Source organism: Solea solea, chromosome 16 (assembly GCF_958295425.1).
Source record: "Solea solea chromosome 16, fSolSol10.1, whole genome shotgun sequence".
NCBI classification, from domain to species: Eukaryota; Metazoa; Chordata; class Actinopteri; order Pleuronectiformes; family Soleidae; genus Solea; species Solea solea.
Genome location: NC_081149.1, coordinates 11,590,735 through 11,601,524, shown reverse-complemented (window position 1 = coordinate 11,601,524; position 10,790 = coordinate 11,590,735). Strand labels below are relative to the sequence as shown.

The 10,790-nt window shown below is 37.8% G+C and overlaps 1 protein-coding gene across 3 annotated transcripts in view; it reads left to right on the top strand.

The window, feature by feature from the left end:
• The first annotated feature begins 368 nt into the window (after window positions 1-368).
• Window positions 369-10,790, top strand: part of spop (speckle type BTB/POZ protein) — a 147,325-nt gene continuing 136,903 nt past the window's right edge. For all 3 annotated transcript variants that reach the window (XM_058653575.1, XM_058653577.1, XM_058653579.1), the window contains exon 1: window positions 369-430. The gene's annotated coding sequence lies outside the window, so the exon portion shown is untranslated. The remainder of the gene's footprint in view (window positions 431-10,790) is intronic.

Sequence of the window (10,790 nt, the reverse complement as noted above, 5' to 3'; positions counted from 1 at the left end):
ATTATAAATAATATAATTGATTGAAAAATGTGTCTTTGACAGTATTCTTCTGATCACATTTCAAATGCAGTAAAATTACTTGCAGTTGGGAATTTAATGATGTAAAATTAGTACATTAAAGAATAATATTATTTCCCCTACTAATGTCCTTTGGTCTGCTTCTTGGTATGTTATAACATTTGTCAGTTGTCTTTTAAGTGTAGATAATATTACACAGGAATAAACCAGAGTGTTGGCATCAAAGGCTCTTTGGTGACATGAAAGGAAGTTAAAATAAGCACCGCATTTATTTTCCGCTTTCAGTCCAAAATCAAAACAATCCCAGCATGGCTAAACTGCGATGACGCGTTATTACGTCACAACCCCACCCGGAAGTGCAGTTACAGTGCTTGTCAAAAAATCCCTCAATCCTGCGAACTGCGAAACAAAGGTGAGTTTTCCGCGCAGGAAAATTAGGTCTGCTCATACTTAATGCTTGTATGTTACACGACCCTCTGGTACTGACGTTCATTTTAAGTTTCGGCGTGAATTAACGTTACTCGCACTTTTAGGGAGCTTAGGTTGTAGCCGCTAGCAGGCTAATGTTAGCGAGTTAGTAACGGCTCGGGTTCAGCATTTGTCGCGTGGAGTGGTGTGGTTGACATTTCGGCTGCTTTTTTAAATCATTTTCCGTGGGTTATCGCGGTCTGATGGTTGGACGTGGACGAAACGGCAAATGTCAGTGGGAAATTTTCCACAAGGACTTGCAAAAATAATGAGTTTACCATAGAAAGACACGTTAAGCTGTATCGTCCGTATCCTGTCAAATAGTGACCACCACAGTAGATTTTCTCTGCGGTTGCGTCTCGTTCTTGCGCAGAGCACGCAGGTTTCAGTCAGTCTCATCAGATTTGATATTTAAAAGTCTTTTAAGTTTCTAGTTATTTATTTTTTACCTTAAATTATACTGTACAGTAGTATCTTCAATGTTTCACTATCTCATCCATATCTATCTATGTATATATGTATATATATACATATATATATATATATATATATATATATATATATATATATATATATATATGTGTGTGTGTATATATATGTATCAATTCTGGCTTGAATTAAACCAATACACTGAGCAAAGCAGCATCATTTTGGCAGACAGAGCAGCAATTCCAGTCATCAGCATCACATGACTTTTGAAATTTGAATTCAGGAAGTTTCAACTTCAAATTTTGATCACTAAAAAATAGAAGTGAAATGAGACATAAACAAATAGAAGAGTTTAATTCAGAGTGAAGAAGAAAATTGAATACAAAATTTAAATGCTAGAAATTCCAGAGGCAGTTGCATTACAGATTCCAAGTGATGAGTTCATGTTACCAATGGTATGTGGTTGGAGATAAAATGGTCACAAAGTTGTCTTAAACTGATGGAAGGGATTTTATACTTAAGCAGTGGAAGAATATTCACTTGGTTATATAATAACATTTCTATCAGTTTAATTAACAATAACTACTTTTTAAACCTGAGCTCACCCTAATTGGGTAATTAAACATAAATATTAAGGGCTGCATCAACTTCTCTTTGTATGGGTCCATTTACAGATTGGTCTCCTAACTGATTTTAAAGCTACATCGCTTTCTATTATTTTTTTATTTAAAACCATATTTTTGAGCCCCGAATTTGAAAATATTGATGGCTTGCTTAGGTTTGAGTCTGCATTTTAATCTGAATGTGTGGAAAAAATACAACAAAAAACCCCAGCAACAATAAAATCTCACACTGGGGGCGGGACATGCTTGTGACTAGTAAACCTTGATGATTTATTTGTCAGAATGATCAAAGATTTATTATCTGTGGATCACCTGAGTAATTAATTGGCTGATCACTGCAGCTTTAGATGAGACGTTCTTATGCTTACTTCAACCACAGTTGAGACTGGAGACGGGATAGAGACGATGTGAGGTACCACTGTATATTAGTTCTGTCTAAATGATGGAACTCTGGAGGAGAGTAGTGTTTAAGAACGATAGTAGACTGTGTTAGAAAATCCTCATGAGGGAAATACAGACATGCTGTAGAATATAAGTTTATTTAGTGTGTGGGCAAGTCTGCCTTTTGAAAGCAGAACAATTTTAATTGGTTTTAAAGATTTTGTTTTTCAGATCCTTTATAGAGTGAGCTTATGAGAATAAATGAAGCAAGTCAAAGCCTGAAAAGATTTAAGATGAGTTTTTATGATATCTCTGTTTGTTCATTCAAATAAATAAAAGAAAAAGAGATTGCTTTCTTTTGGAATATGTCGAAAATGAGAAAATGCTCTCTTTTATGTGTGGTCATGTTATATTTCAATCATTGGAAATGTGAAAAGAAAGAAAGATATAGGCTTGATTAGTTGTTGATTAACACATCATCTTTAACTATTTTTGAAATTAAATTGTCAGTTATCAAGCATTTCTCGTCTTTCATTTTTGCACCGTAGTCTCTACAGGCTATGGTCTTATTTGGACAAAATAACATTAGTCAATAATGGCAAGATTGGTTGCAGCCTTAACACTGTGACTGTTTAAAACAAACTTTTTATGCATATTAATTAGTAATTTGACAGAAAGGTAGATTAGCATTACATAATATTTGATTTATTTCTAAATAGGAAATCCAAACATTTGTGTGTCCCAACTGAGTCTCACATACTTGACTGAGTCTGTTTTAAATTTGGACTGTTGACCGTGACATTTCACATACATTTTTGTTTATTAAAAAACATAATCAGATAAATAGCAGCAGTAATCAGGAAAAAAAGGACACAATGTCAATATCCCACTTGAAACAGCTCATGAGTAAACCAGAACATCAAAGTAACTAATTCACAAAAGACTGTGTCAGTGTTATTATTTATGAATGCAAGGAACGTTTGTTCAGTGGGTTGCTTGACAGTTTTCATACCTGGCAGTTCACTTACTAAGGGCACTAGTTTGTTCAGAAATGCAAGAGAATGGGTACTGCACTAGTCAAACCCAATTCATGCTCATTATCTGATGATGTGAAGGAAGTTGGTGGGATTGTACATAGAAAAGTGTGAGAACTCAGAAATGCTGTGAATAGGAGTTGTGTTTGATTTAAAAACATTTGAAAATATTCTAAAAGATAGTGTTGGCTAGCTTTGCATTTGTCCCCCCCATAAATGTTCTCCTCCATGCATCCTGGCTAACGCATCCTGTGCACTGTCAGTTAACTACTATATGAACTCATGTTAACTAATATGTTATATTACTGTAAACGTTTGTAGAAATATTCTTTAAGATGTTGCTTTGTTGATAAAAAAAAGTACTATTGTTTTCAAGCAGTATTCAAGTTCATTTCTGTGCCACAGCTGTCATCACTCTGTCACCTCAGTGACAGTTTCTTTGTGGCTAAAAAAAAAGATACCCTGCACTTGTGCAAGAAAGGAAGTAAAGTTTTTATTTTTATTGTTAATACATAGGTGATGACAACAATATTGTAGGGACAACACTGTGGCTTTAATAATGATATGGGTTCCCACTATGGCATAACGATTTTGAATAAATATCTCATTGTGATTATTTTGACAGGAGTTCCGATTGTGATGTGATTCACGATACCAGAGGGAATAGTAATTTAATTTCATCATTATTCGTTAATTTTTCATTCAAAAAACATATTTAAAAATGATTACTGTGTGTTATTTGTGCAGATCTGTGAGAAACCAAGATGTTCCCTTCAGTCTGTAAAGTAAGATGTATATAGGTCAAGACAATAATTCATCTAAAATGATATTTTGACACACATTTTGGCTTTAAGAAATATTGAACCTCCTGCGATTTCATTTTGCAGTAGGCCATATTGTAATTTGATAACAGTTCTAGCTCTTCAAAAGTTAAATCAAGTTTAACACCGAAGTGAACTACTGAACAGTTCCATCTATGAACATGAATCAGTGGCCCATTTATAAATCTTTTCAGATACTGCTGTCTAGTGTTTTTCTTAAAAGAGTAGAGACATCTTTAATTTGTATTAAATATATGTCTTTTTTCAGAATAAGTCAAGATGTCTGATGTGAAAATGGAGCACCAGTTACATGGCTTCAGGCAGTTGTATAAAGATATGCAAGCAATGTACCCCTCTTTAATTTATTATGATATTAATCAGTAATGAGAAATACTACACATTTGCCCATTCTTCCTTAATCTTTTCCTCTATATAGTTATTTATTTTTGTATCGCTGTTATATTGTGTAAGTAACCCTGTCCAATATTATTTTCTTCACTGTATAAGGAAATGTAATTTTATTTCCCACTCAATTTAAAATACCATTTGTAATAGTTTTTACTAGAATTTGTTACTTTTAACAAGTGGCTTGGATTTAAAGAAGTTCAAATCCTTGCTGTGTTTGTGGGCACATTGTAGAAATGTACTGTGTGCTCTATCAAAGTGTCAAAGTACATTGCAGTCACAAGCCCTATAATTTGTAGAATTAATGAACACAAAATAATGTATTTTGTTGAGGTAATGTAGTAACACTCATACGTGTGCATTAACAAGGTTTTGGAGGGACCATGCCAGATGCTCAGTTTCATATTGCTGAGCTGAACGCATCAAAATTTGTTATTAGACAGGTGGCCTTTTCTTAGATTTGTGCCTGGCAGCTGGCAGATACACTTTTCTTTTTGTTTAGAAGAGCGTGTGTGGAGGGAGAATGAGACCAATTGTCTTGATTTAACAGTGCTTTGCTCCCCCGGCTGCTTGTATTCTTCTTAAACACTAGTCAAATTTAAACTCTTCCACTGATATGTGCCAAGCTATCCTTCTAGTCGACTGGGTCCATTCAGCTTGGTACTGTATATTAACTTTTCAACCACTCTGTCAGATGTTCTTTACTCACAAGTGCTCAGCTGCCTCGAGCCCCCCCTTCATACAATACAAGGTGCAGCCATTTGGTTTATTTACGGGAGGTGCTTCTTTAACTGTTGGGAATAGAGCATGAGCCAATCGAAACACATAGTGGAGGCCAAGCTAATAGAATCTGACAGGAATGGAGTCATAGTGGCCGCTCAGGCATCGTAAAACTGTCGCTATTTAAGCCCCAATATTTGTTGCTATTACCTGCCTGCTTCAACCTTTACATGGGCAACCACTTGTGAGGACAAGTGCAGCCCGACTCCCGAGTTTCACGAGATGTTGTTACTCATCTCTGCCGATATGACCAACATTGGTATTGATATGTACATACACTCATACATATGCTATTGCATTTTTAGTGTCTCGTGCAAGACATTGACAGGAAATTGGAGAACGGCTTTGGATCAGTTTCTCTACTGTAAGGCAGCTAGCTTGCTGTATCGTATTTGTTTACACACTTGCTTATATGTTGATGTTGATGGTGTCACAGGAAGAGATGTCAAGATGAGCACGGCTTTTTTTGTTTGTTACTGTGTTAAAGGGGAAAATGTTAGAGGAGTTAGGATATCAAACATTTGGAAAGTAATCCGCTATCAGAAATTCATTTAATTAATTCCATGTTTCCCTGACTGATTAGCCTAATGAATGCTTGGCGTTGTTGCATAAATATTAATAACCTTTTAGCATAGTGTAAACCAAGTAATTTAAAAGAGAACTAGATTAATGCACCTCCTGTGGGCTCTGCTTGAGACTTTTTTCCTGCATGCTTACTGCAGCTTTAACAGATGTATTGTACATAAAGTATAATCTTGGCAGGTCACCAAGGCAATTCCTTTTCATTAGCTGCATTGGTAAATTGATTCGGAAAAAAACATTTAAATTCAGTTCAAAGTCAAAAAACTTTATTTATTCACAGGGGACATTTCAATTAGTAATGGCTGATGGCATCACAGCCGAAACCTTTGCCATTTCTTTTTCTGGCTCTGTGTAGAGTGTTTGTGTTTAAATGATATGTGCTAGTTTTAAACTGAATTCCACTTTAAGGGTCAAACCACCCATTCAAGTGTCGTCCTGCTGGTTAATGTTTAATGCTTATTTAATTGGTTTGAAACCATGTTGAGCTGTTGATATGAGCACTGGCAGCCTTTGATTTATAACTGTAGCTAACGCAGACCGAATGCATTCTGAGAAGAGAAAAAGTGATCCGCATTTTTTTATGACAGCGGGGTTAGAATGTTGCAATGCAGCGATTTTCCCTCCTGAAGAGTTACTTCCAAGATTCTGTCTTTGTGCAGTCCCACTAAGACGTAATTGATGTAGGCAGAGGCCCACTCAAAAATGTCTCCGATTGGGACTTTTATAGATGCAGCATTGGAAGAGGCTCATTTCTCACATTGCCGATCACTTGTGGGGAGGAACGAAACAAGTATTGAAATAGTTTATATGAGAGGAGGAAAATTGAAATATGGATTGGGGTCGCAAATGCCTGCCACTGCTATTGGCTGCGCTAGTGTGGAGGATGAAATGTATTTTCTGTGTGTATGTGTGTGTCAGCGTGTGACTGATGCAGACAGTGCCGGCATCGAATGGTTTTCCAACGTTCTAGCGTGGAGCTATTTTCCAATAACAAGTTGGGAGCAGGAGTGACACAGATGAAGTGAATGTTTTAAGAAGAAAAGTAATCTTCAAGACAAGCCAAGCCATTCCTCACTCTCGTACTCATCCTCATCCTCTGCTTCCCCTACATCACTACTTCTGCCTTAGAGCCAGGCACGAGCTAGCTCTCTTGCCATCTGCCATTTAGATGTATTTAAATCATGCATGCATGCTGAGTTTGGACCTGTGGTTTGAACTGGTCAGGTCCCTGGTCTCTGCCAGGCTGCTCAGCACAACGTCTGACCCTTGGAATCCATCTGAATATAAATTAATGACACACAGTTGGTTAAAAGTGTCACTGCCCAAAAGTCACATCCAATTTTGCTGATATTATCTGGCATTTAAGCCTGGCAAATGTTGACCCATCCAAATGGTTTGATGACAAAATCCACCTCTGTCATCGCTGAAAGACTGTGTAATTTGGCATTTGAGAACAATATTATTTTACACAAAGTCTTAAAAACTAGTGTGTGTTAGGGTTAGTGTGTAAAAAGGATAGATGAAAGTAGTGTGTCCAGAAACTCTAGAGCCAGAAACTGTGATGTTAAGTGAGAAGATAATCTAACTGAAATGATACTGAAGCTGTGTGTGTAAAATAACTTAGCAAACAGTGTTTTTTCTTGGTTGACTTCATGGGTTTTCTGTCTTTTTTTGCAACATTTGAAGGAAATAAATCATTGTTAAATGAATTAACACAAGGCATTTCAGCTTTACATGACTTTCTCTGTATAGCAGTGTTTAGATTTTGTGTTGCTTGGCAATACTCCAGCACTGCACACAGGAAGTGATTTGTTTTATGTTAAGATAGATGGAGGCAATAGCAACACTGGGAGTAAAGTGAGACGGCTGCAAACAGGTTGGAGTATGACTGACAACATGAAGGAGCATCCACAAAATGTTTCTACTGCTCAAAAAACCCAGTTGTTCAACAGTTGCTGTGTGTGTGCATGTGTGCAGCTGATTTGTCTGCCCCTTCTCTCCACACACAGCGTGTGCTGCTTATAGCAAACAATAACGCAAAGAATTATTTTTCTTCCACAAGCATTTCGGTTTGTAAGTTCATCCATCCATTAGCTACTGCTTTGGGGGGGTGCTGTGCCAATATCAGCTGATATAGGGCGATAGGCTGGGTACAGTTCGCCAGTCCATCGCAGGGCCACGGTTTGTACGTTCAGTAGATGGCATTAGTTTGCTAGCACCCTCTCCATTGGAAACCTAGACACAACAATATCAACATTATCTCCCTCCCCTGTTTATTATCTAACAAACGAAGCACTGTCACTGTAAGTGGGTGGGGTAGGGGGTGGTTGGTGCTGACTGACAATATACTCATTATAGTAAATGGGAAATGACAGCAAAAGCAACCCAAACATTGTAATGCTGAAAAATGTGCCTTGCCATTGATTTAGTTTATTTAATGTGTTTGTAGGTCACCCTATGTTTACCATACAACCATTCCAAAACAACCAGCAGCAACTGTGTTTGTGTGTTGACAGACTATGTTTGTGCCTCTAATGAGGACAAATATTTAGGGTTCGAGCAACAAGGTTGCAAGAACCCTATTGAAATGCAAAAGATTATTATTAGGGTTCGAGCAACAAGGTTGCAAGAACCCTCTTGAAACTGGAAAGATTATTAGGGTTCGAGCAACAATGTTGCGCAAGAACCCTATTGTAATCGTAAGAGTTATTAGGGTTCGAGCAACTTGGTTGCAAGAACCCTATTGAAATCGTTAGAGTTATTCTTCTTCTTATTATTATTATTCCGCCTACCAAATGAATCGCCTTTTTGAGGCCCTGAACATGCCCCAAAACTCACCAATTTTTGCAAGCGCATCAGACCTGGTGTAAATTTACGTTTATTAGTGTTTCGGGGAATGTGCGTAAAAAAATGAAAGTGGGCGGGACAAATAACTGCTCCACCCCCTAAATATTGTGGGCCTGAGGAGCATGTTTAATGTACATGCACGAAACTTGGTACACGCGTTCCTTAGGTCGGGACGGTCAAAAAAGTCAGCGTAGCCTATGCTCTAAAACGAACAGGAAAGCCGCCATCTTGGATTGAAAGTTCATTTTTTGTTGATTTTGGCCATTTCGCACCATCGGTATTTGAACGAACTTGTCCTAGAGCTTACATGGGATCACGTTCAAACTTGGTGAGGTCACTGTGGACAAGTTCAGGAGCTTATGATGCTTATGGTTAGTTCAAATGTCGCATGGCGTACGAGAAAGGGGCCGGCAAAGTTGATGAAAATTTAAATTTTTCGCCACAGGCAACAAAACTCTTATAACTTTGCGATAGAAGGTCACATCCCTACCAAATTACCTAGGTTTGATGATTGCCCATTGCTGAAGAAGTCTGTGAAAAAACCGTGCATTTTTAGGACAGCGCCTCCTTGTGGTAACAGAAAATACAAAAAGTACACAATTTCGGTAATAACTTTTACATAGTTAATCGTATCAAACCCAAAATTTGTGAAAACAATCAAAACACATGATAGATGATGCGTGCTTAATATGATAACAAATCGTTCAACGGTGTTGCCATGGTAACACTGCAAAGTCAGATATTTGTGACAAAAAAACAAACTGCTACAACTTTGCGAATCTGAGTCCAATCTGAACCAAACTGGCTAGGATTGATGATAGTCCAGCCCTGAAGACGCCTATATGAAAATATTCACTTTCAAAAACAGCGCCTCCTGGTGACAGCAGACACTATGACACCTGATATTTGAATGAACTAGTCCTAGAGTTTTTGTGCGATCACCTTGAAAGTTGGTGAGGTCACTGTGAACAAGTTGCCGAGCAAAAGTTCCTGAAAGCTTTTTAAAATGTCGCTCGGTGTACGAGATAGGGGGCGCCAAAGTTGGCGTTCATCAATATTTTTTACAACAAGAGGCGAAACTCTTACAACCCGTAAAACTTGTCCTCCTGAGGAGCACGTTGAATGTACATGCACAAAGCTTGGTACTCACGCGTTCCTTAGGTCCAGACGGTCAAAAAACTCAGCGTAGCCAAACCTCTAAAGCGAACAGGAAAGCCGCCATCTTGGATTGAAAGTACATTTTTGGCAGATTTTGGCCATTTCGCACCAATGGTATGTGAACGCACTTGTCATAGAGCTTTAATGGGATCACCTTCAAACTTTGTGAGGTCACTGTGGACAAGTTGAGGATCTAAAGATATTAAAAGTTTTTCAAAATGTCACATGGTTTTTGAGATAGGGGGCGCCAAAGTTGGCGTTCATTCATATTCTTCACAACAAAAGGCAAAACTCTTATAAACCCTAACACTTGTCCTCCTGAGAGCACGTTTAATGTACATGCACTAAACTTGGTACTCACGCGTTCCTTAGGTCGGGACGGTCAAAAAATTCAAAGCAGCCTAAGCTCTAAAACAAACAGGAAAGCCGCCATCTTGGATTGAAAGTACATTTTTAGCAGATTTTGGCCATTTCGCACCAATGGTATGTGAACGCACTTGTCATAGAGCTTTAATGGGATCACCTTCAAACTTTGTGAGGTCACTGTGGACAAGTTGAGGATCCAAAGGTATCAAAATGTTTTCATTAAGTATCACGGCGAACAAGAAGAAGGGCGGCAAAGTTGGCGAAAATCACGATTCCTCGCAACACACATCAATTTCTTATAACTTTGCCATGGAAGGTCAGATATTGACCAAACTAGTGACAATCGATGATGGGCCCCTTGCTAAAGATGTTTATGCAAAAACTGTACATTTTGAAAACATCGCCTCCTGGTGGTAACAGAAAATACAACACATTTCACAATTTCAATCACAATTTCGCATATAACTTTTACAGAATTTATTGTAGCAAACTCAAGATAGGAGAAAAAATTTAAAACACATGGTAGATGATGTGTGCAGAATATGATAACAAATCCTTCAACGGTGTTGCCATGACAACACTGCAAAGGTTTCACTCAAAACTCTTATAACTTTGCGATAGAAGGTCCTTTTCCAACCAAATGTGCTAGGGTCTCAAGATGGACCATGGCTGATGAAGTCTATGCAAAAACTGTACATTTTAAAAACAGCGCCTCCTGGTAGAAACAGAAAATACAACAAATTCACAATTCCCTTATAACTTTTACACACTTCTTCACATCATACTCAAAATTTGTGAACAAAAACAAAACACATTGTAGATGATGCGTGCCTAATATGAGAAGAAATCGTTTAACGGTGTTGCCTGGCAAAAATGCA